The sequence below is a fragment of the Aethalodelphis obliquidens genome, unplaced genomic scaffold (genome assembly GCF_003676395.1).
Source record: "Aethalodelphis obliquidens isolate GAN/ISIS:26980383/991018 unplaced genomic scaffold, ASM367639v1 scaffold86, whole genome shotgun sequence".
In the NCBI taxonomy this organism is placed as follows: domain Eukaryota; kingdom Metazoa; phylum Chordata; class Mammalia; order Artiodactyla; family Delphinidae; genus Aethalodelphis; species Aethalodelphis obliquidens.
Window position 1 is genome coordinate 2,469,910 of NW_020838030.1, and position 27,964 is coordinate 2,497,873.

At 48.6% G+C, this 27,964-nt stretch overlaps 1 protein-coding gene and 1 pseudogene across 2 annotated transcripts in view; one reads left to right on the plus strand and one right to left on the minus strand.

Annotated features, from left to right (window-relative positions):
- Nucleotides 1-4,026: 4,026 nt before the first annotated feature.
- On the minus strand, nucleotides 4,027-27,269 carry LOC113613262 (ferritin light chain pseudogene; annotated as a pseudogene).
- RAF1 (Raf-1 proto-oncogene, serine/threonine kinase) overlaps nucleotides 27,165-27,964 on the plus strand; it is a 72,662-nt gene continuing 71,862 nt past the window's right edge. For both annotated transcript variants that reach the window (XM_027093757.1, XM_027093758.1), the window contains exon 1: nucleotides 27,165-27,550. The gene's annotated coding sequence lies outside the window, so the exon portion shown is untranslated. The remainder of the gene's footprint in view (nucleotides 27,551-27,964) is intronic.

Genomic DNA, 27,964 nt, shown 5'->3' on the forward strand with positions numbered 1-27,964 from the left:
CACTTTAGCTAGAAAAAAGAGATGCAACTGAGGCACCAACTTGTGAAAAGATACTCTGTGTGGATGGAGCATCCTCTTCCACAATTCACCTTAAATCAAAACCGTGATCGGGTGCTGCCTACAGTACATAGAAGAAGCAGACCTGGGGATCAGCAGGTAGAAGTAAGAGTTACTCCTTTCCTCGTACTCCGAATGAGCCACTGGGAGAATGTGGGCTTCCCATCCTCACAGCTCTAGGCTCTGTAGGCCTTGAGGTCTGGGTTCCCAGCAGGGGGATGCTCCCACCAGGATACACAAGAATCCCACTAAACTTTCAGCTATAGCGGCTACCTGATTGCTTCAGGCTCCTTGTGCCAAGAGACCAGCAAGCAAGAAGAGGAGTCACCCTCCTGGCGGGTGAATTGACTGTGACATCAGCAGGAGACAGGGCTGCTGTTACACACCAGGACAGAGACAAATACATTTGACACTCCAGGTGACCCTCTTGAGTGTTTCTTGGTTCTTTTTTGACCGATTTTGATGGTAAATAGACAGATGCAGCAGCCATAACTAAGATGCGCATGGTGACCAGGGTCACTCAGACGTCTCAGGGATGAAGGTCTGGGCTGTCTGGCCAGGTACACCACCTTGAGCAGCAGAGGAGCCAGCTGATGGTTAGGGGGTCTAGAATAGATAGTAAGGAGGGAGATAACGACTATACCAGCTGGAGTGTGAGAGCTGTAGCTAATTCCACTAAGTGTAAGTTTCCCCAGAAAAAGAGATGGATCAGAATCCTGGAGATGTTCTCAGATGGTGTTAACTTATGAAGCAGGAGATCCAGATGGTATGGAACTGTAGTGAATGCTGTGGTGTGCATCCTGATCTCCCGCGGGACCGAGGCACCAGCCATCAGGAGTCTTGCCTTTTAACGGATGGGACCGTCGTGTTTTTTTTTTAATTAAAAAAATATTTATTTATTTGTTTGTTTGTTTTGGCTGCTCTGGGTCTTAGTTGCGGCACATGGGATCTTCACTGCAGCATGCGGGCTCTTAGTTGCGGCATGTGGGATCTAGTTCCCCAACCAGGGATAGAACCTGGGCCCTCTGCATTGGGAGTTCGGAGTCTTATGAATGGGGATGCCTTGTCTACATTTAGTACCCCTGCTTGGGGGCAGCCCCAGCCAATGAGTAGCCTAATCAGGGGTACAAGGGCCTGACCCCCCCCCCCCATCAACTCAGGACAGTTCTGAAGGTCTAGCCCACTCCCTTGCAGGTGGTGTTCCTGAGAGCGCTCTCCAGTAAAGCTCCTGTGTGCAAACCTCCTCCTCAGACTCTGTGTCCCAGGGAACCTGGCCCAACACACTGTGCACATCCTCAACCACACTAGTTAGTATCAAACTGTCGCCAAGATGGTTGTACCAACTTACATTCCTACCAACAACGCCTGAGAGTTCCATTTGCTCAACATCCTTGCCAGATCCTGGTATTGTTAGGCTTTTTATTTATAGCCAGTCTGGTGGGTGTGAAATGGAATTTCATTGTGGTTTGAATTTACATTTCCCTGATGACTAAGGAGGTTGAGCACCTTTTCATGGGTTTACCGGCAATTTGGATTTTCACTTTTTGGGAACAGCCCCAGCTCCTTTGCCAGTTCTGGTTTCACAGACCCCCTCATTTAGTGCTACCTACTAAGGGAGGGAGTGCAGGACTAAGCCCAAGGCGGACTTAAATGGCTTTCCTGAAGGCCACAATCTCAATGGATCCTTCATCCTCCTCTGACTTGCCATCTGAGCGGTGTGAGATTCGGTGGACCATTCCCTCCTCCCATCACCTTCTGCTCTTGGCTTCCCTGATAGTGAACAAACCTAGCGTTCTCTGCCTCTCTGGCTGCCCGCTCTCTGTCCCCTCTGCAGGCTCGAGCTCCTGCAAAGGCTTAACTATGAATTGTTGGGTTCCTCAGGGAGTAGTCCTTGGCCCTGTTTTCATCTTACTCTGACCTTCTCTCTCTTTTCCAAATCCCCTCTCCACCCTTCTCCACTCTGCTCTCTGTTTTTGGGTTTTTTTTGGCCGCGCCATGAGGCATGTGGGATCTTAGTTCCCCAACCAGGGATCAAACCTGCACCCCCTGCATTGTAAGTGCGGCGTCTTAACCTCTGGACTGCTGGGAAGTCCCCTCCACTTGGGTCTCTGCCTCAGGAAGCCGATTATATGGATACCTTGAGTGGCCTTGCTTGTTCTTTAATTTTGGATTGGGTTTTAGTTATTGCTGCATAACAAATTACGTCACAATTTAGAGGCTTAAAAAAGCCACCATTTTATTATCTCTCATGATTCTGTGGGTTGACTGGGATCATCTGGGGTCAGTTCTGCTCCACCTGACGTCACATAGGGGTAGTCCAATGGGGACTCAACTGGAACACCCAAGATGGTGCTCTCACGTCTAGCAGCTTGGTGGGAATGGCTAGAAGTCTGGCCTCAGCAGGACTGGGAAGCCTGAAACTCTGTCTCTTTCCAAGGCATTTCAGGGCCTCCCCATCTCCCTAAGGCCTTTCCCTCCCACAGTCCTTCTGGTACAAGGGAGCCAGACTTCTTATATAGCAGCTCAGGGTTCCTCAAACTGCAAAAGCTGAAACTGCCAGGTCCCCTTAATTCATGGGTCCCTAGTTGGCACTGCATCACTCTGCTGCCTCTGTTGGTTAAATAGGTCACTGGACCAGGCCAAATATAGCATGGGAAGGGACTGCACAAAGGCATGAACACCGGGCCGCATGATTCCTTTGGGACCGTCTTTGGAGACTAGCCACCACAGTCTCCTATCTCGTCCTCAAGCTCCCTCTCTTGTGCAGAATGAATGTTTTCCCCCACTTTCCGTAACGCCCAAACTCTCATCCTATTTCAGCCTCAAGGGCAGGCCAGAAGTCTGGTTTCTCATCCAATTGTTGATGAGGCACTTGGGCAAGGCTCCTCTTGACCTGAAGACCTGTGGACCAGAGAGAAGTTATCTGCCCTCACGTACCCAGCATATTAAAATGAGACAGGAACTGCAGCACCACAATGTACACTCCCATCCAGAAGGGAAGACAGAGCAGTCACAGGTCCATCACAATTCTGCAATTCTTCTGGGTACAATTCTCCATGCTCCAGGGCTAGGGAATGCATGTTGATCGGGGCCCAGGTCTGCTCCCTGGGAATGGTTCTATTTGGCTCTTGGCCTCTGAGTCATCCTTGTTTTACTTAAGAAATGGTTCATGTTTGCCTGATTCCTGTCCTTAGGCAGTTGAGAGTCACAGAGGCTACATTTTGTTTTATAATGTTTCTGTTCCTTTCTTAAAAAAAATTTTCTTTTTACCTTTTGACACACTTCACCCATAAAAGTACATATAATGTGTGTATATATGTATATGTACCTTATATGTTTATTTTTAAAATAAATTTATTTATTTATTTTTGGCTGTGTTGGTTTTTTTTGTTGCTGAGTGGGGGCTGATCTTCATTGCAGTGCGAGGGCTTCTTATTGCGCTGGCTTGTCTTAGCTGTGGAGCACAGGCTCTAGGCGCGCAGGCTTCAGTAGTAGTTGTGGCTCGCGGGCTCTAGAGCACAGTCTCAGTAGTTGTGGCGCACGGGCTTAGTCGCTCCGCCGCATATAGCGATCTTCCCTGACCAGGGCTCGAACCCGTGTTCCCTGCAATGGCAGGCGGATTCTTAACCACTGCGCCACCAGGGAAGTCCCTGTATTTTTATTTTACATATACACACACATACAATTGGCCCTCCATGTGCACGTGTTCTGCATCTGCAGATTCAACCATCCACAAACCGAAAATATTTGGAAAAAAAATTCCAGGAAGTTCCAAAAAGCAAAAGTTGAATTTGCTGCACTCCCACCATTTTTTTTTTCCCTGCAAAAAGCTTTATCGTTTCCATTTGCTCTGCGGTGTGGGAGAGGGCTCCAGGCTGGTTAAAAAGCTGCCTAGTGGCGGCAGGCAGAAGCCCTGGCACCAGGGGGTTGTCAGAGGGGTCGTCAAAGTCCGCTGGGCTCCAGAGGCTTCTAGCCGTAGTGGAGGGTGATCCTTTCAAAGAGATACTCGTCCAGCCCAACCTGGGAGCCGGCCAGCCTGCGGAGGTTAGTCAGGTGGTCGCCCTTCTTCCTGATGAGTTTCACCTCCTCATCCAGGAAGTGGCTCTCCAGGAACTCACAGAGATGGGGGGGCAGAACTCAGAGAAGGCAGATCCAAGAGGGCTCGGTTCAGCTTCTTCTCCAGGACTGTGGCGACTTCCACAGCGTTCAGGTTTTACCCCACTCATCTTGGGACGGCTTCTGTGTGTCCTGGAAGCGTGTGCGGCAGCCACGCCGGTTTTGCATCTGCAAGAGACCCTCTGCAGCCTCGCGTTTCTCCCGCACCAACTTGCCCAAGAAGTGGTCCACGCCCTCCAGAGCCACGTGGTCTCGGTGGAAATAGAAGCCCAGAGAGAGCTGGGTGTGGGAGGCGCGCAGGCGCGTGTTGACCGGGTGGTTGATTGCGGCCTCCACCGCAGAGAAATAATCCTGAGGAATGTGGGAGCTCCGCTGATCCTCAATACGGAGAGAAACTCCGAATATGGTGTTGGTTGGTCCCTGAAGCCGAGGCTGGCTGAGAGGTTGGTGCCTAAGGTTGTGGCTGGGAAAAAAGTTGGAGGGTGGTTGGAGGCTGGAAGAAGGGGTGTCCCTGGTGGTGTTCTGTCCAAACACTCTAGAAGCTAGAGACAGATTCTCGGGACAGCCGGTGCACTGGCCCTCCAACAAGCATTTACACAGCATTTACGTTGCATTTACAACTACCTATATAGCATTTACATTTTATTAGGTATCATAAGTCATCCAGAGAGGATTTAAAGTATACGGGAGGATGTGCCCAGGTTATATACAAATAGTAGGCCATCGCATATATAAGGGACTTGAGTATCTGTGGATTTTGGTATCCACGGGGGTCCTAGAATGAATCCCCCATGGATACTTAGGTACAACTGTATACGTATAATGTCTCTGTTCCTCTCAGTCCAAATTAGTAAAATGAAAGCTTTTGTGCATTTCCTGTGTATCAAATGACCTACTCCATTAGACAAAAGCCACACTTACCATTTCTTTCTGAAACAGACCCTTTGGGCCACATGCAAGCGCTAAGGGATGCGCCTTCAGAGGTTCTTAGAAGCCTGTTGTCTAGCTGAGAGGCTCTACCTGCGCCGTACCCTGAAATGCATCTGAGTTCTCAAGAAAGTCTGTTGTATCTGCACCCTTCATCTGATCTTGACCCGGAGGCCACATTGCACGGGAAGCACCCTGTATTTGATCTTTGCCACCAGGTTCCTTCCCTCCCCCAGGTTCTTATTTCCTTTGAGACTCTTTATTGGGCTATAGATGTTGGGAATGAGAAACGGTCTCACTTTCCAACCTAACAAGCTTGAGGCGAGGAGCATTTCCTATAGATTCCTCTGTGATACGGAACAGCTCTTTCTTTAGCTCATCCTCCATCCGTCCCTCAGCTAAAATGAACCAGTTGATTCTTTCAGCATTCTGCCTTGAAATCTCCTCAGCCAAAACAACAAGGCTATGAACTGTACTTTCTGTTTTCCACGATATTACAGGGAACAGTTTTATTACATTTTTCTGTCAGTACGTAAGTCGCGTCCCCTTTGGTCAGGCTCCCGTAACAATTTCTCACATTCTTCCACATTCCAATAACAATCTCTTCAAGGCCCCCTAGCCTCTGCCCATTGCCCTGTTCCTAAGCCAGTGTCCCCTGTTTTCAGTGCTGTTTATTGGAGCCCCCCCTTGGGTAGCAATTCCTGTATGGGCTGTCTATGGCTGAATAGCAATCACTCCAAAGTCTAAAACAGCGACAGTTTATGATCTCCCAGTTCTGTGGACTGACCGGCTCAGCTCCACATGATGTTGGCTGGGGCGGTGATCCTCCGGACCCTCCTCCAAGACGGCTCACTCACATGGCTGCACCTTGGTGGGGACAGCTCGGAAGCTGGGCTCAGCTGGGGCCCTAGGACACTGGGCCTCTCTTCTGTCCCTCCTTGGCTTTTTTTTTTTTTTTTTTTTTGCAGTACGCGGGCCTCTCACTGCTGTGGCTCCTCCCGTTGTGGAGCACAGGCTCCGGATGCGCAGGCTCAGCGGCCATGGCTCACGGGCCCAGCCGCTCTGCGGCACGTGGGATCCTCCCGGACCGGGACGAACCCGTGTCCCCTGCATCGGCAGGCGGACTCTCAACCACTGCGCCACCAGAGAAGCTCCCTCCTTGGCTTTTCATGTGATCGCTCCTGGTGGTCTCTTCAACAGGGCAGACAGCCCGGACAAGTTTCATAAACTGTCCTGGCTGTGCCCACTCATCTGCCCCTGTTCCTGCCAGAAGGCTGCGACTCTGCATCCTTCTGACAGAGCAGCTGTCTTGTATGAGCCACCGTTTACTGACCACTTGGGATTCGTCTGTTCTCTCCTGGGCTGAGCCCTGTGCTCGGGACTTGCCATGTATTTTTTCTCTTAACGCTCAAGGCCGTCCCTGTTAGAGATTGCTTCCTCATTTCATGAAGCTGAGAAACGTTGAGTGACTTGCCCAAGGTCATGGGACTAGACAGGGGCAGAGCTGGACTGGAATCCAGGTCCACCTGACTCCACAGTCTGTGCCCTCTTCAGTCCACTGTGCAGACATCCAGGGTCAGTCAGTGAACCCCAGAACAAGGCCACCATTGGCCGAGGAGCTTCTGGACTTTTTAGGTATAACGTACGTACACGTGGTGAAGTTCACGAAGCACATGGGTCTTCCATGTATAACCCAGTGATCCTTACAGATGTGCAGCTCCAATCAACAAATACCCAGATCAAGATGTATAACACCTGCAGCTCCCTAACCAGCTCCCTCGTGCCTCTTCCCAGTCTATGCTCCTCTGACTTCTATCGTCATCTATTAGTTCCGCATATTCTTGAACTTCATAGGAATGAAATCATAGCGGCTGGGCTCTTTTGTCTGGCTTCTTAATGCTCCACATCATATCAGTGAGATTCATTTTTGTCTGGCAGGTAGCAGTAAGTAGTCCCTTTGTCGTGCTCTGTGGTATCCATCGTATGAATACAGCACAGTTTATTTATCTGTTCCCCTCGGCATGGATATTCGGGTTGCATCCAGTTTGGGGCTGTTATGAACAAAGCTGCTAGGAACATTCTTGTACGCGTCCTTGGATGGACTTAAGCACTCGTTTGTCTTGGGCATGTATGCAGGAGTAGAACTGCTATGCTATATGGTAGGTGTAAGTTTAGCCTTACTAGAAACTTCCAGTTTTCAACAGTGTCTGCTCCATTTTGCTTTCCCACCAGCTATGGATGAGAACTCCTGTTAGCAGATTGAGAGAGAATTCACATACCCTAAAATCCCCTCTTTTAAAGTGTATAATTCGGTAGTTTTAGGATACTCACAGTTGTACAACCATCACACTGATTCCAGAACATTTCATCACCCCCCAAAAAGCCCCATGTTCCTTAGCAATCTCTCCCATTCCTCCCTTCTCCCCTCCCCACCCCAGCCCCTGGCAACCACTAATCTACTTTTTTGTCTCTATTTGCCTATTCTGGACATTTATGTAAATGGAACCTTACAGTCTGTGGCCTTCTGTGTCAGGCTTCTCTCACTTAGCATAATGTTTTCAAGGTTCATCCATGTTGTGGCATGTATCAATACTTTTTATTGCCAAATAATATTCTATTATACAGTGATACCACATTTTATCCATTCATCAGTTGATGGATATTTGACTCGTTTCTACCTTTTGGCTATTATAAACAATGCTGCTATGAACATTCTCTTGGGTAGGCACCAAGAAGTGGGATTGCTGGGTCTACCTGGGTTTTATAAGATTCAGGGGAAAGACTCCATGGTGAAGGAATTTCCAGCGTGAAAATAGTCCACCTGTACAGGTGGGCCTCATCTTCTACTCTGCAGCAGACCATTCTCAGCTGGGAGGTATCCAGACTCTCTTCATGATCAATGGCAAAGTTAAAATCTAGATATCTTGGAGGTAGTGTGTAGAACATCCTCCCGGGGTTATAAAAGAAGACAGACCTGAAGTCACAGTTCACCATTTCCTAGTTGTGTGAACTTGGGTGAGATACTTCTCTCAGCCTCAGTGTTCTTATCTGCATAATGGACACAAATAACTCCTCTTTCACAGGTAGCTCGGCTTCTGGCACTTGGGTGCTAACCAGCATGAGAGGCATGGACCCAGTAAGGGCGAGTCCCTTCCCCCTTTCCCTTCCTTCAGTCAGTTCTTCATGTTCCTGAAAAATGTGCTTCTCAGAGCAAAAAAATAACTTTAGGCAGGAACAGTGGCTCTAGACCCTGTACATTCAAAGCACATGGGGAGTCTTTTTTAACGTATCAGTGGCCAGACCTACCCGCAGAGGTTCTGATTTAATTCATCTGGGTTAGTGAGCAGGCATTTGTTTTTTTCAAATCTCCCCAGGTGATTCTAAGGTGCATCCAGGGCTGAGAACTACTACACGAAAGGAATTACCTGTGTTTGAGAGGCTGGGAATAGGGATGTGGTGACCAGCCATCCCAGTTTGCCAAGAACTGCCCCAGTTTTAACACTGAAAATCCTGCATCCCAAGAAACTCCCTCAGTCCTGGGTAAACTGGGCTACCGTTAAGGAAATGATGCACAAATGCTGATTTGTGGTACTTATATTTAGGATTTTCTTTCAACTGTCAGGTTTGAAGCCAAAGTACTTTTGAACTTAGGGAATAAAGAGCAGAAAGTTGCCGACTGTACCCCAGCACAGAGTTTGAAATGCACAGGAGACAGAGGACTTGGGGGGGAAGGGGTTAGTTAGGGCAGCACCTCTCAGACCTTGGTGTGCATGAGACCCATTGCAGTGTCCTGTAAAATGCAGCTTCTGACCAGCAGATCTGGGGTGGGCCTGATACTGTGTTTCTAACAAGCTCCCAGGTGATTCCGATGTGGCTGTTCCAGGGACCATGCGTGGAGGAGCGAGAGTCTAGAGAGATGTAACTTCTCTTTTACAACGAACATAATCTTGAGGGAATTCCTTCTTCTTTCAGACCTTTGGATCTATCAGCTATAAAATGGGGATAGTAATACCCACATCACAGGAAACCCCCAGGAGTTTTCACAATAATTTAGGGAAGAGTCAGCGTGCCTGGTGTGCAGTGGGGGCTGACTGGATACAAGTCCTCTTTGCATCCTCACCTCCACCCAGCTTTAGCCTCTCGTGCTTGCAGGGCTCTGATTAGTTTCTTAACAGTTAGCAGAGTCCTTCATGGAGAGTGGGCACCTCAAGAACGGTTGCTGATGTGTTCAGAGAGATGCTGAGTAGAAGCAGATGACTGCAAGCCAGCGCCAGGGTGTGTGGCCAGCTAAACCTTTAATCTAACCATTTGTATGCCCTGTGGAGGATAACCTCATTTCACTTAGAGATGATGTTGGAGTCAACAGTTTTTATATCAAGGCCAAAAAAAAAAAAATTAAGAGAAAAGAATGCTACAGGGAGAATTTTTTTTCTTTTTTCCTTTTTTTAAATTGAGCTGGTACTGTGGGCAATACCATTCCCCCTTTTTTAAAACAATTAATTAATTTATTTTTGGCTGCGTTGGGTCTTTGTTGCTGGGCTTTCTCCAGTTGCGGTGAGCGGAGGCTACTCTTCGTTGCAGTGCACGGGCTCTAGGCGCGCGGGCTTCAGTAGTTGTGGCTCACAGGCTCAGTAGTTGTGGCTCATGGGCTCTAGAGCGCAGGCTCAGTAGCTGTGGCGCACGGGCTTAGTTGCTTCGCGGCATGTGGGATCTTCCTGGACCAGGGCTCAAACCCGTGTCCCCTGCATTGGCAGGCGGATTCTTAACCACTGCGCCATCGGGGAAGTCCCCAAATTTCTTTTCTTAATTACTGTTGTCAGAAAGCTGATGTTGGAGGAACTGTTAGAGAAGGAAAGGACGAGACTCATAAATAGCCCTAGAAGCACAGGCTTTGGAATCAGAAGTTCCTGGGTTTGAATCCTGGCTCTATCAGACACTGTGCTGCAGGACCTTGGGTAAATTGCTACCCCTCTCTGACCCTCAGTTACGTCATCTGTGAAATGGAGACGAGGATCCCTGCCTAGTTAGCTGGTGCCGCTTGCCTCCAAACACAGGTATCCGTTACTCATCGCGCTTCTCACTGTCAGCTGCTGGGTGTCAGGGTTCCTCTGGGGAGCCAGGACCATTGAAGCAGGAGGCCCATGGGAGCGAGGCTGCAGGCTGGCAGCCTGGGGCCAAAGGGCTCTGTGGGTCCTTCTTTGTGTTGTTCAATTTGAGGCAACATTAAACCTTAGGGGACTTTTAGTAAAATCCTGGAGTTATAGCTCTTTCAGAAAATGCATTGGATCTTAAAACACTGCAGCCCCTTCCAGCCACAATTTTGCACTCTGCCGATTGCCACAAGCCTTACCCCTTGGAGTACTGACAGCTGCTGACCTCCCCATGCCTGCTGGGCCCCTGAGGACCTTTGCTTTTGCATCTCCTTGCCTTCCCTCTACAATCTGAGGTGCTGGATGGTGGCAAGCTCTTCTGGAGTCCTTAGGGTGTGCCAGCCACCGCCTCGAGCACTTTAACACGTTTATCCTCCTGCCCGGCCTATGAGGTAGATGTTATTTTTAGCCTCCATTCCATGAGTGAGGAAACAGGCACAGAGATGCTAGATGAATTACCCAAGGTCACACAGCTGGGAAGTGGCAATGCTAGGGGCGCCTGGCTCCTGAGTGTGTGGGCTGTTGGCCACTACACACACTACCTCTACCAGAGACGTTGAGGGCTCGCTTCTATTTGTTTTTCTCGAACTATTGTTTGTTTTTCTGATAATATAACAGATACATACTCATAAAAAAATAAACAGGAACATTTAAAGAAACAAGTAAAAAATGTCTCAAACTTTCACTCCCTGCCCCTCCCCAGAAGTAGCATTTGGGCGTCATGTTAGCAGATGGTCACAAATACGTGTTATACAAAATGGGATAATATCATCTGCATGTAATAAAGAGCTACAATGATGAGAGAATTATGTAGAGCTCACAGCACTGGGAGCCATTCAGCTGGGTTCAGGTCTCCCAGCCTGTCCTCTGATTGTGTGACCCTGGGCAGCTCAGTGAAATTTCCGTTTTCCCTTCTGCAAAATGGGAACCTCACAGAACAGGCCTAAAAATTCAGTGATATAATAGGGGAGAAATGCTTAGCATGGCTCTTGGCAGCCAGTGAGTGCTCCCTAAAAATTCAATGGTGATTAGGATTATTCATGGCTGAGGGATGCTCCTTAGTTCGTGAGCCACAGGCCACAGACGAGCCACACTCCGGCCATGGAGAGAAGCAAAGGGTGAAGGCTGCACACAGTCTGAGGGTTGAGGGGAGGCAACCAGCATGAAAGCAAGGCCTGTGGTCGTGACCTGGAGGCCCAGGAGCAGTGTAGAAAGTGAGGTGCGTGGGGGCCAGGATATGGATTGTGTACTGGGGTGAGGGGTGAAGGCTGGAGAGGCCGCTGGACTGGCCTGTGATGGGCCAGTCTGTGGCCCATCTGTGGACTGAGTGCACTGGGTCCCCGGGTCTGGATAATAACCGAAGCGCGGAAAGTCGCCCTGCAGTCTCCTCCCTCCAAGTAAATAGGTGTTGCTATTCTAAGCAGGCCTGTGATAAAAATATACTTGCTTTGCTTTGGAAGGGTTTTTTTTTTTTTTTTTAAGTCGTGAAAATAACAGGGCAGTAGGCTGACTATTTTAGGTTGGGGCCTTTGGCTGGATTTCAAAGTCACAGCCCAAATGAGATCTATTTACGAAACAGGTCGCACTGCTCACTTCGCACGCGTTGATCGTCCGTCCGGTAGAACAAGCGCGGCTGGAGGCATCTAAGAGACTCTGGGGCCCACACCCGAGCAGCAGAGCTGGAGGAAATCGCTGGCACTGTTTATGCCAGACTGTAACAGCGAGCCCAGCGACTCTCTCTGGCCCTCTGAGCCCTTCCCCACATGCCCCTCCTCTCCCCTCCCCTCCCTTCCCCCTCCCCTCCCCCCAACCCGCAAGTTCTCAGGGGGCCGAGCCAGCAGTCTGCCTCTCTCTCCACTTGGAGTATGGGGAATGCTCCCCACTTTCTCTGTAAATCAGCGGGGTAGGCGGCAGCGTCGGAGCCAGGGAGGAGCCTGCTATCCTGTTGGGGCCTGCCATCTGGAACTGGGCTGAAATTTTCCACCCTCAGTGGACCAAAGGGTGCCTCTGGACACTCTGTAGGGGACGGCCTGAGATGGAGTAGAAATAACCTGAGCAGACTTACATTTGAATCTTGGCCCTGGCCCTTGCAGCTGTGTGACCCTGGAAAGGTAACTTTACCTCTGTGATCCCTTGTTTCCTTATTAGTGAGATGAAGATAATAAAGCAAATCTTACAGGACTATAGGGAAGATTAAAGAAGATAATGTATTTAAAAGTATCTAGCATATATAGAGTGGCCACCAAACCTGGAAACACATAGGAATTTTCAGAATAAGTGGTTTATTGATTATACATAATAAAATTCTCTATATTTCCAGACTTTAGGGTCACCCCGTGGTGATAATAATTGCTAACACTCACATGGTACTTACCATGTGCCAGACACTGTTCTAGATGCTTTACATATATCAACTCATTAATTCTTCAAAACAACCCTATGAAGTAGGCATTACATCATCCCCATTTTATAGATGAGGAAACCGAGGCTCAAAGTTAAACCACTTACTCAGGGTCATATAGCTAAAAAATGGCAGAACCAAGAATCAGACCCAGGCAGTTAACCATTACACTTTAGTTAACCATTTGCTAGAGTTGCTTTTTCAAGTACCACTGATGTCTTGACACTCAGCTAATGCTAATAGGTAAAAATAATGACAAGGACAATTATGATAATCATAGAGTCCCAACACTGCAAAGAATCTTAAGAGGTCACCCAGAGATTGTGATCTTAACCTTGCTTTTCTCAGTCAAGAATACACTGAATATGTTTGGGAGGTAATTAGCAAATTTTTTTTTTTTTTTTTTGCGGTACGCAGGCCTCTCACTGTTGTGGCCTCTCCCGCTGCAGAGCACAGGCTCCGCACGCGCAGGCTCCGCACGCGCAGGCTCATGGGCCCAGCTGCTCCGCGGCACGTGGGATCCTCCCGGACCGGGGCACTAACCCGTGTGCCCTGCATCGGCAGGCGGACTCCCAATCACTGCGCCACCAGGGAAGCCCCAGCAAATGTTTTTTGACTTTGCCCAAGCTGATAGGTGAGAAGTGGTCTCTCAGTGTGGTTTCTCTTATTTGGTCTTTTCTTACTGATTTTTGGAGCTCTCTTTATTAAAGAAACCAATCCTTTGTGAATTGAGTTGCAAATATTGTTTCCCAGTGCCATTTGATCTTTGATTTTGCTGAAGGTATTTATTACTGTGCTGAAAGTTGACTTTTACGTGGTTCAGTGTCAACTTTTCCTTTTACAGCTTCTGGCATTTGTCTAATGCTTAGAAATGCCTTCCCTGCCCTGAAAAAGCCTTTTATTTCACATGTTTTCCTCTAGAATGCCTCTAGTTTCATTTAAATCTTTCAGTCATTTGGGGTTTATTTCAGTGTAATTTAAGGTAAATTACAAGGTAGAGATCAAACCCCCCCCCCCTTTTTCCAGATGGTAGTAGGAAAACATCACTTTTCTTCTATATGTCTGGCATTTCCACATTTATCACGGGATAATTTCTGTCCAGTTCTCCTTGGGTCCAATTTTAATAGGAAAATTTGGCTTTAATTTGGCGTAGTTTCTAGGGCTGCCATAACAAAGTACCACAAACTGGGAGGTTTAAAACAACAGAAATTTATTCTCTCACAGTTCTAGAGGCCAGAAGTGTGCAATCAAGGTGTCAGCAGGGCCGTGCTCCCTCTGAGACTCTGGGTAGCATCCTTCCTTGCCCTTCTCTTAGCTTCTGGTGGTGGTCGGCAGTCGCTGGCTTGTAGCTGCATCACCCCAGTCTCTGCTCTTGTTGTCCCATGGCCTTCTCTCTGTATGTCTCTGTCTTCTCTTCTTCTCAGGATACCAGTCATATTGGGGTAGTGCCCACCCTACTCCAGTATAACCTCGTCTCAGCTTGATTATGTCTACAAAGACTCTATTGCCAAATAAAGCCACGTTCGCAGGTTCTGGAAGGTTAGGGCCTCAACATCTCTTTTGGAGGGATACAGTTCAACCCATAACATTTGATTCCTCAAGAGTATCTAACTCCCAGATGGGGCAGCTTAAAATTTAAAGAACAAATTATAAAGAAAAACATCAAAATACAGATGAAACACTTCCGTGGCTTACAAACCTCCAAAACTACCACAGCAATAACAACAAAAATCACTAAAAATAAATGAAACATCTTCAAATAGAAAGACTTATTTTTATTTATTTATTTATTTATTTTGGCCTCACCATACCGCTTGCAGCATCTTAGTTCCCTGACCAGGGATTGAACCCAGGCCCCGGCAGTGAAAGCACTGAGTCCTAACCACTGGACGGCCAGGGAATTCCCATCAGCTTCAAAATAAAAAGCAAAGAAAAGACTAGGAACAAATGTTTGCAGTCAGTATATGCGAAGTTAATTTCTTTATCGTAAAAAATAATTCACACATATTGATAAGAAAAAAAGTGCCAATACCCCAATAGTCAAAGGTCACGAACAAGCAAGTCAGAAAACAGGGAATGTAGATGTGAGGAAATATTCACCTGCCAATTAATGGAAGATATACAACTTAACACAATGATACAATACTTTTCTTTTTCTAATACCCGAAAGGGGGGAAAAAAAAAATCTTAGTCTGGCAAAGAAATTGTGAAACTGGCAACCTCACATGCCACCAGTGGCAGGACCCTTTTGGAAAAGAAGTTGGCGATACAGATCAAGGGTCATATAAATGTTTCTTCCAGTTGGCCCAGTATAATTCTACTTCTAGGACTCTATTCTAGAGAAATCATCTGAAGTATGGAAAAAGCTATTTGAAAAGGTGGAGGGAATTTCCTGGCAGTCCAGTGGTTTGGACTCAGTGCTTTCACAAGCTGCTTGGCTTGGCCCAAAAAAAAAAAAAAAAAAAAGTAGAGAAAAGGGATATTTATTGGATCCCTGCTAAATGTCAAGCTCTTTGCAAGCTTATCTCATTAAATTCTCTCCATAACCTCCCGAGGTCAGCATTCTTAGCGCCGTTTACTGGCAAGGAAACCAAGGTTCTGTGAGGTTAGGCCTTGTCTAAGATCACGAAGGCTGTAAGTGACAGGGTGGGGCTTCCATGTGAGGTGATCCAGTTCTAAAGGCCCTGGGCTCGCGGCTCCCCATGGCTGCTTGGGAAGCAGAGCACCCTAGTTGCTGCTTAAAGCCAGCTCCCACCCATCTGCTAAATGTGGGAGTTGGGAGAGGGGCTTGCACTTCAGGGTCTCTAAGATTTCTGTAAGCGCTAAGCTTTTGTGAATCTATTTATTGCTGTAAGTAAACCTCAGGAAGGATAAATACAGAAATGAGTAAGAATTGTACAAAAAATATTAGACACCCTTCATTTCCCTCTTCAGCTTCGGGACTTTCATCCAAGATTAATCTTTGTTTTGGATTTTCATCGTGGGTATGTTGGTGTTTTCTTTTTTCTTTTTTTTCCGGTACGCGGGCCTCTCACTGTTGTGGCCTCTCCCGTTGCGGAGCACAGGCTCCGGACACGCAGGCTCAGCGGCCATGGCTCACGGGCCCAGCCGCTCCGCGGCACATGGGATCTTCCCGGACCGGGGCACGAACCCGTGTCCCCTGCATCGGCAAGTGGACTCTCAACCACTGCGCCACCAGGGAAGCACTGGGAAGCCCTGGTGTTTCCTTAATTAAGATTAGCTACTTGCTATGTTTGAGTACCTATTTTTTCATCGAACAAATATAGTGTAATGATTAAAAATGCAGGTTCTATATATGCGAGTTCCTTATAGTAGTATTGTGAATTTTCTCTTTGTTCGAAATTATATCAAAATAAATAGTTATCTTCTTAAAAATAGAGGGGGGTAGGGTTGGACTGCTTGGATTCTGCCCAGAGCTCACCCGCCATTAGCAGCATGTCCCTGCCTAAGTTCCCTTGCGTGTGAAACAGGATGATCCTGGCACGCATCTCAGATTCAGTCATAGGATTTGTTGCCATATGCCTTACGGCATTATGCCTGAGACATAGTTAGCTCTCAATCACTGTCAGCTATTCCTGTTGCTGTTAATTTCCTTTCTATGTTGACCAACTTGCTTTGGAGTTGTTTGCCTTCCGAAACGGTTTCTGAAGAAAAGCATTGACTTTCCTGATAGAGCAAACGTGGACTGGACACCAACATTACGAGGAGCGGTCCGAGGAGAAAGATAAAACCAAAGTTGCCCAGAACCATAATGAGGAAAGGAACTATGAGAAAACAATATCTAGAATTTGAAGTGTGCAAACCATATTTGAGGCTGAGAAAAGGGCTGCACACACAGGCCTGATTTCTACGAATCTGGTGTCAGAAGCTTCTAGTTAAGGTTGACCTCTGGCACCATCTCTAAGTCTTTCCCTTTTGGAGAGGTAGGTGGAGGGGTACAGGTGGAAGCTGAATACCAGAGGGTCCCAATAAAAAAGGCCCCTCAGTTCCCACCTACTCAAAGTTAGGAGGCCAATGCCTACTTATAAAGGACGCAGATAGTGCTAATAATGTAATAATAACAATAATTCCCAAGTTCTCACAACATGCTGGACCTAGTCTGGTGAAGATGGCCAGTTAGGCTCTCCAGTATCAAACCGTAAATCCACAAGAGCCTCGGAGCTTGGCCAGGTGAAGCAGGCTGTCTGAGGGCACAGAGCTGCTGAGGGCCAAAAGATGCTGGGTGGCTTCTCCCTCGGTGGTCCTTCAGTTCACAGACCCTCTCCCTCTGGAAGTGTGTGCATAGCCTCCAGTGATTTCCATGTTCTAGGAGATTTCTTTTCAGAAAAAGAAAGAGAAATAACCTTAACCGACTGTCAATATTGCCAGAGAGGAAATCAACAGGTAATCGCACGAGCATCTATTAGGACTCTATTACAAGTAATGGGAAAACTAACTCAATGGTTTTAGGTTAAAAAAAAGGGAATATCACGCTGCATGGAACTGAAAAGCTCAGGTCTGGTTGGTTTCAGTGCTCAGCAGAGGTCAGCAGGCTCCTGCAGGACTCCAGGCTCAGCTCTGTAAAGGTGTAAAGGTAGCCGAGGCATCCCCAGCCTTCCCTTGCCTCAGGGTTCAAATCCAGGGGAAAAACTCAGAAGATGTATGTGGGAGCTTCCTCAACAATCCTGAGATTCACTTTGATAGGATCCAGTTGGGTCATATGTCCATCCCTGAACCAATCACAGTGACCAGGCTGAGTCAAGTGCTCTGGGCAAGGTCAAGCCCCGTGCACAGTATCATGTTTGAGTTGCTTGCATGTGGCTGTATTTCATTTGTTCCTCCCCCTCCCCCAACTGCACAGTAAGCCCCTTGAGGGCATGGACCGCTCTGGGCATCTCTACATCTCCAGTGGCTAGCTCAGCATGTGGCCCCCTGAATGCTCAGTAAACGTTCATTGAAATAAATGGCACTGTAGGTAATGGAGAGTGAACTGGAGAACTGAGATGATTGTTCACATGATTTATGCAAAACAAAGCAACACAAGCACATCCGTGGTCCTGAGTATCTGGCTTTCATTCTCCCTGTAGAATAGCCAAGCCAAGCCAGCGAAGAAATTGGACCCATTTTAGACTCTGGATAATGGTGCCAGTGAAACAACCTGAAATTAAAGTGTTAGTCATCCAGTATGTCTTGTTCCTTTAGATTCGCCTCAAAGCTGGAGCCACAGTTTCTCTTCTGTCTTAGTGAATAGTGAAATTGCTGAATACTAAGCACCAACTGTGTGCTCAGTGCTACACGCTGGGGGATCAGGGTAGTAGAATATTACAAAAATAAATAACTAGATCCTTGTTCTGGAGATTGAGAGAGACCCGAGACACTTGCATTTTTTGAAGCTCCCGTTATTTATAGTTTTAAATGTAGAAATGCCAAAGCAGATATTAAAAAATGGCAATGATGTGTTTTAAACGCTCATATTTAACAAACTGCTTTGTTGAATATAATGAATACGATGCTTTTAAATCAAAATCCCATTACAAGCATAATGCAAACTAATGATGCTCTTCACAAGATAATCACAATTTATTTTAAAACTTAAATCATTGTTGTAGCTGATTGTACTTTTCAAAGAAGGCTGCAACAATATCTCCCATCGCATATGAGTTTCTGTAACCTTGTCAGTCCCCCTTCAAGAGATGGAGTCTGTGTTCCCTGCTGTTGAATCTGGGAAGGCTTGTGAATACTTCAGCCAGTGCAGTACGTATGACCCTGGGTGACCAGGTCATAAAAGATGGTGCAGCTTCTGCATCGATTGCTGGTGCTCTGAGCTGCCAGGTAGGAATTCCGACTACCCTCAGGCTGCTGTGCTGGAAAGGCCAGGAGGTGCTCAGGCAGACTGTCCTGGCCAACATCCACCCCCCGCCACCCCGACACACACACACACACACACACACACACACGCACACGCACACACACACACACACACACACACACGCCTTCCAGACATCCCCATGGATGTACCAGACATATGAGTAAGGAAACCATCTTGGAAGTGGACCCTCCAGCCCCAGCTGGTCCAGCCCTCAGCCATTCAGATCACCTCTAGCCACTGGAGTCCTTCCTCCTGAGGTCCCAGAAATTGTGGGACAAGCCATCCCTGCTAGGCCCTGTCTGCATTCCTACGCCACAGAATCTGTGAGCATAACAAAGCAGAGCACGTTTACACCCCTAAGTTCACGGTGGCTTGTTACACAGTGGGGCGACTGGAATGATAGGCTCCAGGTTAAACCTGCAGGATGCAATGGTGATTTTTAAGACCCCTCCAGGGCCGTATAACCCTGCTGGCCTCTCTCCAGGGCACCTACATAATGTCTGGGGCCCAGTGCAAAGTGAAAGTGTGGGGCTCTCGTTCATGAAGCAGGAAAAGTTGCCATTAAAGGTACTAAAATGTAGAACTTTTTCCTTTCTCTAGACCTGTCTTGGCGTTCTGTATCTGCTATTAAACACCGGGCTCCCTGAGGTGCGGGGATGCTCACAGCGTGAGTGCAGACCCAAAGAGGGGCCCACGTGGGCCTCCTGGCTGCAGGAGTCCATTCCGGGGCTGGAGGACAAGGATGGCAAAGGTCGCTGGGTGGGGTTGGAGGCTGGTCAGGAGGGAAGTGCCAGAAAGGAAGGGAAGCAGGCGTCCAAGAACCCCTGGGAGGCAGGAGACACGACTATGTGCGAGCGGAGGGTCCATAGCCCTGGGTGCAGGCTCCGTTGTCCCATCAGGTTCACTTACCAAAACACAAATTCAGAGATGAAGTTATCAAGAATTTCAAGATTAAAAAAAAAAAAGGATTTCACGATAGAGACCACAGAGCATTAAACCCCAAGTGCTGGGCCTTCTGAGTTCAAGCGGCCTTGTGTGACTTCCCCGATCTCATGTCCATGCCGCCCACCCTGCCCCTCATGAACACAAGATAAGATGCTTTAATAAGCATGTCAGCCTTGCCCAAGCCCTGTGAGGTGGGCCTTTATTATCCCTGTGCACAGATAAGAAAACCTCTCAGAAAGGTGTATCGGCTTGTTTGCCTGGCCCAGAGGCACACAGCTAAAAGGATAAGGAGATGGAAATTCAGTGTCTGGTTCCAAACCTCAGGCCTTTTCTGCCAGTGGAAGCAGTGAGAGCCTGAGAAAAGGCAGCCCGATGAGGTGTGGGGCTGAAGCAGGAAATGCACAAAAATGCAGAGAAAGGACAGAACACTGAAGGTTGCAGGTGCCAGAGGCGGCTCTGTGGAGACGGGGCCCTGGAGCTGGGATGGAGAGTAGGGAAGAGCGTTTCCAGCAGAGGGAATAACACGAGCTGCTTTGCCACGTGCTCTGGTTTCCACAGGCCTGAGAGGAGAATGGTGGCCGGTCCTGTGACAGGAGACGTCAGGCAGAGGCAGAATTTCAACAGGAAGGGGATGATGCCCTTTACCAAACGTCATAAAGGGCACTGAGGCCTGGGCTTGGGAAAGCCTTCTGGAGGGTACGCTCAGTGACAAGGAGACTGTGGGGCTTCGTGGAGGGACGGGTGAGAAAATTGAGCCTGAGTCTAGACCATTTTTGGATAAATTTGACCCTAAAAGGGAAGAAAGAATTACGGTGGTAACTGGAAGCGGGAAAGGGACATTTGAAAGTACGGGTGTTTTCCTTTTCCAAGACCTGGCAGACTTGTCGGTTGAGGGCAGAAAGCAGGAAGTCAGGAAGAGGTGTGGGAGAGGGGATGAGGGGCAGTGCTCCCTGATCACCCACTGTGTGCCAGGGTACCTACTGCGTGCCACCTTCCCATTTCCTTTCTTCCCAATAACCCTTGAAGGCAAGTGTTTCTACTCCTACATCACCCGAGGGAGGTGGTGGGAGAGGCCCTTGGAGGCTGTGTGACGGCCATGCTCAAAAGGCAGGTGGACCCCCCAGCAGACACTGTAGGTGTGGCTATGTAGTCAGGGCCCCTTTTATCTCCAGGCCCTGTAGCTGAGGAGCTAGAGTAGAAAAGGATGTGGTCCTGGGAAGTGTGGAGAAGCTGGTCAGGCATCCAGGGGCCCAGGCATCCCAGAGGGCACTGCCTCAGGCCTATCCCTGGAGTCCTGGGTGATTGGTGTCCTGGTGAGGGTCACGCTAAGTTTGTGGGTGAGGGGCCTGTTTTTTTTTTTTTTTTTTTTTTGCGGTACGCGGACCTCACCGCTGTGGCCTCTCCCGCTGCAGAGCACAGGCTCCGGACGCGCAGGCTCAGCGGCCATGGCTCACCGGCCCAGCCGCTCCACGGCACGTGGGATCTTCCTGGACTGGGGCACGAACCCGTGTCCCCTGCATCGGCAAGCGGACTCCCAACCACTGCGCCACCAGGGAAGCCCCCAGGCCTGTTTATTTTTAATTAAATTTTTGAGTGGGTAACGTGCTCACATGGTTCAACAATTTGAAACTATAAAACGTTTAAGAAAAAAGATAAGAAAACTAAACAAGTAAAAATAAGATATACAAAAGAGGGGCTTCCCTGGTGGCGCAGTGGTTAAGAATCCACGTGCCAATGCAGGGGACTCGGGTTCGAGCCCTGATCAGGGAAGATCCCACATGCCGCGGAGCAACTAAGCCCGTGCGCCACAACTACTGAGCCTGTGCTCTAGAGCCCACGAGCCACAACTTCTGAGCCCGCGTGCCACAACTACTGAAGCCTGTGCGCCTAGAGCCCATGATCCGCAACAAGAGAAGCCACCACAATGAGAAGCCCACGCACCGCAATGAAGAGTAGCCCCCGCTCGCTGCAGCTAGAGAAAGCCCGCGCACAGCAACGAAGACCCAACACAGCCCAAAATGAATAAAATAAAATAAATTTTTAAAAAAAGATATACAAAAGAAACCAAAGATTAAATTAAAAAGAAAAAACAAAAAAGTAACAAAGAAAGAAAAAGAAGGAAATAAAAATTATAAAAAGTTAGGCAGTGAAAACAATTTTTTCCACTCTGGTACTTCATCTACTGGGATCCCACCCTTCCCCTAGCCTGTGATCACCAGTGGTAGTATTTTGTGTGTCCTTCCCAGTTAATTTAAGCCTTTACCAGCAAATGTTTTCCTTTTCACAAAAAGTGGCATACAGTTCATGCTGTTTTATTTTATTTTATTTATTTTGTGTGTGTGTGGTATGCGGGCCTCTCACTGTTGCGGCCTCTCCCGTTGTGGAGCACTGGCTCCGGAGGCGCAGGCTCAGTGGCCATGGCTCACGGGCCCAGCCGCTCCGCGGCATGTGGGATCTTCCCAGACCGGGGCATGAACCCTTGTCCCCTGCATTGGCAGGCGGACTCTCAACCACTGCGCCACCAGGGAAGCCCAGTTCATGCTGTTTTGTCCCTTGGTTCTTTTTCTTTCATTCAACAGAATTTCTTGGACATCTTTCCATATACACATCATTTCACACATTTACAAGTCCCTCTGTAGGATAAATTCCCGGAAGGAGAATTTCTGGGGGGAAAGGTTTATGCATTTGTGATTCTGATATTGCCAGATTGACTTACGTAGAGATTGTTGCAGTTTATAAGCCCCAAGTAATCTCCGAGGGCATCCAGGCCTTAATTGTTGCTGGTTTCCAAGATGACTGCACTAGGCTTTCCTGCACGTGACTCCACAGCGTGTATTGTGGTTGACCACCCGAGGAGGCAGCTCCTTACCTCCCCATTACAGACTGCCCTGTTATGGCCTGAGGGAGGTTGACTGTGGCCAGACATCCTTTGCCCTCCAGGTCTCCCCTTCACCATTCTCTCTGGGCACCCAAGGGCTGCTTGGGGTTTCCCAAACATAAGTCACACCTCTACACTTTGGCCCACATTGTTCCCACCTCCTGCCCTGTCCACCCTCCATTCTCAGTCTGGAAAACTCTGACTCTTCCTTTAAGACTCAGCTTCAAGGTGGCCTCTGCAGAGGCCTCCCTGACCCTCCCAGGCAGAACCGGTCATTGCCCCCTTCCCCTGGGTGCCCTCCCACAGAACTCAGGCAGCTCCTCGCCATTCGAGCACATTTGGACCAGCCAGTGGGGTAACTGTCTGTTTACATGGCTCTGTCTCTCCAGCACCCAGCCCAGGCTGGGCCCACACGTCCAACTCATCTGTGACTAAAATTAAACTCGCTGGAGAGGTAGGATGGCATGGAAAGGGCACAGGCGTGGGAGTCAGGCCGCTGTGGCTCCATCCTCTGTCCAGTCCCCACTGCGCCAGCCCCAGCTCCCCCTCCTTGGCTGTGTTCTGACCACACTGGCCTACACTCCTTTCCCACTCATGGCCCTTCACGTGCTATTCCAGCTGCTTAGAATGCCCTTCTCCCGACTCTTTCTCACTTCCAGTGCCCAGCTTAACTATCACCTCCTCCTGAGACAGGCCTTCCTTGGCCCCTGAGTCTGAAGGCACACTGCCCCCCATTCCTTCGTTCTCTGGTCATTCCCTTCACAGATTTACTACAATCCTGAGTCTCACTTTGATGTGTTGGTTTACCTGTTCGCTGCTTGTCTGCCCCGCTGTGACCCTAAAGTCCTTGAGGGCAGAGACTGTGGCTTATTCGCTGCCATGGGCCCAGAGCTAACATGGGGCCTGGCACATACTAGGCACAACAGAAATCTTCAGCAACTGGATGAGGAATGAACAGAGGAACGGGTCCTGACCCCCACTCCACCACTTCCCAGCTTTGTCCGTAGATTAATTACCCTCTCTGAGGGGCTCCGCATTTGAAGATCAGGCCTTTTAAGTTGTGATGTGTATTGAAGATTGTGAAAAATGCCTGATCACATGAAGAGGCTCCATAAATGGTAGCTGTTATTTGTGAAGTTTTTCTTTCTTCTGAAAAATGCACCCTTTTTGGCCAGGTTTGGAGACCTTATTGCCCATCTTTTCTGTACTGAGGTGTAACGAATGTATAGAAAACTACATACAGCCATTTCTACATACATATATATATCTACACACTCATGAAACCACCTCCCAAATTAAGAAGTAGAACATTCCAGCACCCAGGAAATTTTCCAGGTTAGCCTCCCCTCATCCCCTTCCCCCACCAATGGACCCCTCCCATTCTTTTCCTCTTCTCTTTGACCTGAGCTCATGGCATGTCCATTCTTCAAGCCGTTTCTGACTCATTCCTTTCCCCACTTCCGTTCCTCTTCTGAGAACTTTCCTAGGAATTCTAGCTCTCCTGACTTCTCCTACCACCAAACCGGAGGTCTGCAAAGTAGGGGACATGCAACCCAGTGGAGTGCAAGATGGCCCAGTAGTTCCACTCCTATGTATATGCCTGAAAAAAACTGAAAACAGGTACTCAAACAAGTACATGTACACGCATGCTCACAGCAGCACTATGCACAAGAGCTGAAAGATAGAAACAGCCCAAATGTCCATTGACAGATAATGGATAAACAAACTGTGGTATATACTTACATACTCAGCCATAAAAAGGAATGAAGTACTGCTATGTGCAGCCACGGGGATTAACTTTGAAAACATTATGCTAAGTGAAAGAAACCAGAGCAAAAGGTCACATATTATATGATTCCATTTATATGAAATATCCAGAACAGAGAAATCCATAGTGATAGAACACATAGTGGTGGTGGTCAGGGGCTGGGTGGGGATGGGAGGGGGAGAAACTGCTTAAAGGGTAAGGGGCTTTACTTTGGAGTGATGGAAATATTTTGGAAGTAGAGGTGGTGGTTGGATAACATTGTGAATGTACTAATTGCTACTGAGTTGTTTACTTTAAAACGGCTGATTCCGGGACTTCCCTGGTGGTCCAGCGGTTAAGCCTCTGCCTTCCAGTGCAGGGGACGCAGGTTCCATCCCTGGTTGGGGAACTAAGCTCCCACATGCTGCAGGGCAACTAAGCCTGCGTGCTACAACTACTGAGTCCACATGCCACAACTACTGAGCCTGAGCGCCACAACGAAATATTCCACATGCTTCAATGAAGATCTTGCATGCTGCAACTAAGACACGATGCAGCCAAATAAAATAAAATTGTAAAAAATTTTCATGTTATGTGTACTTCACCTCAATAAATTATTTTTGAAAAAATGAAGTAGCCACTCTTACTGGTGAGCTGGGAAGTTTGAATGAGGCACAGACTCCAACTTTCTAAGCTGTGAAGTGCTGGGCAAATACCAGCTGGGGGTGGCTGAAGAAAGGAATGGCCTAGGGGTCGGCACGTGTGGTTTGCTGCTCTGCCCTAAGCAGTAATGATAGGATGATAAGAGTTAACTATGATAATTACAACTAACACTTCTATAATGTTTAATGTGAACCAGGCACTGTTCCAAGTGCTTTACATCTTAAACTCACTAAATCCTTACAACTCTTAATAGGTGAGTGCTATCGCTTTTTCATTACAGATGAGGAAACTGAGGAACTGAGGTTTAAATGACTTATCCAAGTCACAGATGAGGAAGGGGCAGAGTCCAAATTTGAACCTTGGCAGTCAGCCTCAACCCCCAGGCTCTGTGCTAAGTGCTTTTCATGTTTTATCTCATTTAATCCTGTGAGGTACGTATTATTGAGACAGGCTGGGACGTGTGATCTGGGACCTGGGACCCTTTGCTGCAGTGCTTACACCTGGACAAAATACAAAGAAACTATAAGGGACTAAAAATAACTGCGTGCATGCAGTTGGGGCAAATTATAGAGAACAAGATACAAACGACCAAAAACCCAACTGCTGCTTCTGAGGTGTCAGGAGCAAAAGCAGGGTACTTCGCATGCCCCCTGCACACAGCACCACGAGGGGGCTGGGCAGACCACCTAAGCACCCCATCCAGCCTGACCCTGGACCCGTCCCTACCCTCATCCCTTATAAGGAAACACCTCACCACCCACCTGGGGAGTGAGCTTGTTTTCACTCCCCCTTGCTGCAGCAGGGGACCCAATAAAGCCTTGCTTGAATTTCTTGTCTGGCCTCTGATCAATTTCTATTGATTAAGGAGGCCAAGAACCCTGGCAGGTAACATCATTATTCCTAATTAAAAAAAAAAAAAATCCCTTCATGGTCCCTACATGTTCAATGCCTTCCAGTCTTTCCCCTGCATTTATGTATATTTATGTGTATTTACATATTTACATATTATTTTATTATTATGTATTTATATATTTATGTATTTATATATAGGTCCACATACTCCTGTCATTATCTCCTCTTCATCTTCATTTCCCTCTATTTATTTTTTTAAATATTTATTTATTTGGCTGTGTCGGGTCTTAGTTGACACATGTGGGAATTTTCCTTGCAGCACGTGGGATCTTTCGTTGCGGCGCAGGCTTCTCTCTAGTTGTGGCAGGCAGGCTTAGCTGCCCCGTCGCATGTGGGATCTTAGCTCCCCGACCAGGGATGGAACCCGCGTCCCCTGCACTGGAAGGTGGATTCTTAACCACTGGACCACCAGGGAAGTCCCTTCATTTCCCTTTATACTGTACATATTACTACCTGAATTTATTATTTATGCTTTCTTTGGGTTTCCCATCTCTGCAAAACAGAGCTTTTGATTACTGTTGACTTCCCAATACCCAGAACAATGTGTGGTACATAATAGGCTTGCAATAAAAATTTAAATGAATGACTTGTACATGGTATTGGGTAGCTTTGTGTGCCTGTGTTTGAATGAATAAAATCATTCTGTACATGTTCTACTTTTTAAAATTTAATGTCCTGGATTAAAAAAAAATCAGTACATAGATCTAGCTCATTCTTTTTAACAGATGGATATCCTGTACTGTGTAGCTAGCACCCTTTATTTAACCTGTTTCCTATTTAATTAATCCACATTTTTTCCAGTGTTATCTCTAACACAAACAACATGGTAATAAACATCTTAGCAGGTGCCTTTTTGTGCGTATGTGTACCTATTTCTCTAGCATGAGTGCCTAGAAGTGGACTTGCTGGGAGGAATACTATATACACTAAAATGTCCATAGATAACGCCAAATTGCCCTCCCGATATCCATTCCTGCCAGCGTTGGACGAAGGTACACAGCAGGTTTTCACACATCTTGCACCAGACTGGGTATTATCAGTCTTTTAAACTTTTTGCCAGTCTGACGGGGGAAAGGAACCCTCAATTTAGAGGTGAGGAAACTGAGACTCAGAAAAGTTTAGGGACTTTCCCGCATGATGGGTTGCGATTTGCCACTTGATGTGTCCGATTCCAGGGAGGACGGGCCAAAGGTGGACACGGTCCTCTATGCTATGCGTCCTCGGGCACGTCTGGTTATCTCTGGGCCTCGCGATGCCGGCAAGCTGGCCTTCCTCCCCCCGCCAATTCTCAGGCTCCTTCAGGGCAGCCAAGTCCTGGCCCTTCCCGATTGCCAACCCGGGGCCAGGGAGGACCCGCCCTACTGCCTTCACGGCTCCGAAATGGCGACCAGGGAGATGGCAAAGCCACGCCCCCTGGGAGGCGGGGCCTGAGTTCAGGCCAGAGCGATGGATATCCGAGCTAAATTTGAAGTCCGCCGCCAGGCGAGCTCACGCAGAAGCAGAGAGCTGGTGGCGTCGCAGGTCGGGAGGAGGAGCACCGAGTGGAGGGCTCGCTTGCCGGGGCCGCCCGAAGGCGTCTTCAGTGCGGGCGCTGGGGCCGCCATCTTAGATGGCGGGAGTAAGACGAGAAAGAGCGTGAGAAGCGAAGGCTTCCCTGCCGCTCTTCTTGGGCCCCGAAGAGGGCCAGCTGGCCGGGCTTTGGGGTGTGTGCCCTGAGGTGCGGAGTGCGAGAGCGACGATGCGAGGGCTGCCCGGGGCCCCGTCCCCTGGGCTGGGGACGCGCCGAATGTGACCGCCTCCCGCTCCCTCGCCCGCCGCGGGGAGGAGGAGCGGACCAGACGCCACTGCCGGACGACTGGACACAGAGGCGGCCGGGCTCCCTCAGGTAGGCTGCAGGGCCGGGCCCGGGATGCCGGGGGAGACGGGCGGCGGCGGGGCTGAGGGGGCCGGGTTCCCCGGAGGCCCGGCCAAGGCGGCGCTGACGGAGCGGCCCCGCGGCTGCCGGGCGGAGGGCCCGGGCCAGGCCGCTGTCACCCCGGGTGGCGCTGGGCGGGCGGGGGCCCTGGGGCCCGGTGTCATGGCCGGCGAGCCGAGTTCCCACATCTCCACTCAGGTTTCCTAGTGTTTTGGGGAAACGTGCCGGCACTACCCCTGTATCTGGTGTACATTCCTTATATTTTGGCCACGGGAAAAACCGCCCAGAGCTGTCTCGGATCTGAGTGTTGTCACTCAGATGGGTTAATGTTTTTTTGGCCGTGGAGTGGGGGACCCGGGCTTGCATCTTCTCTCAAGTGACACC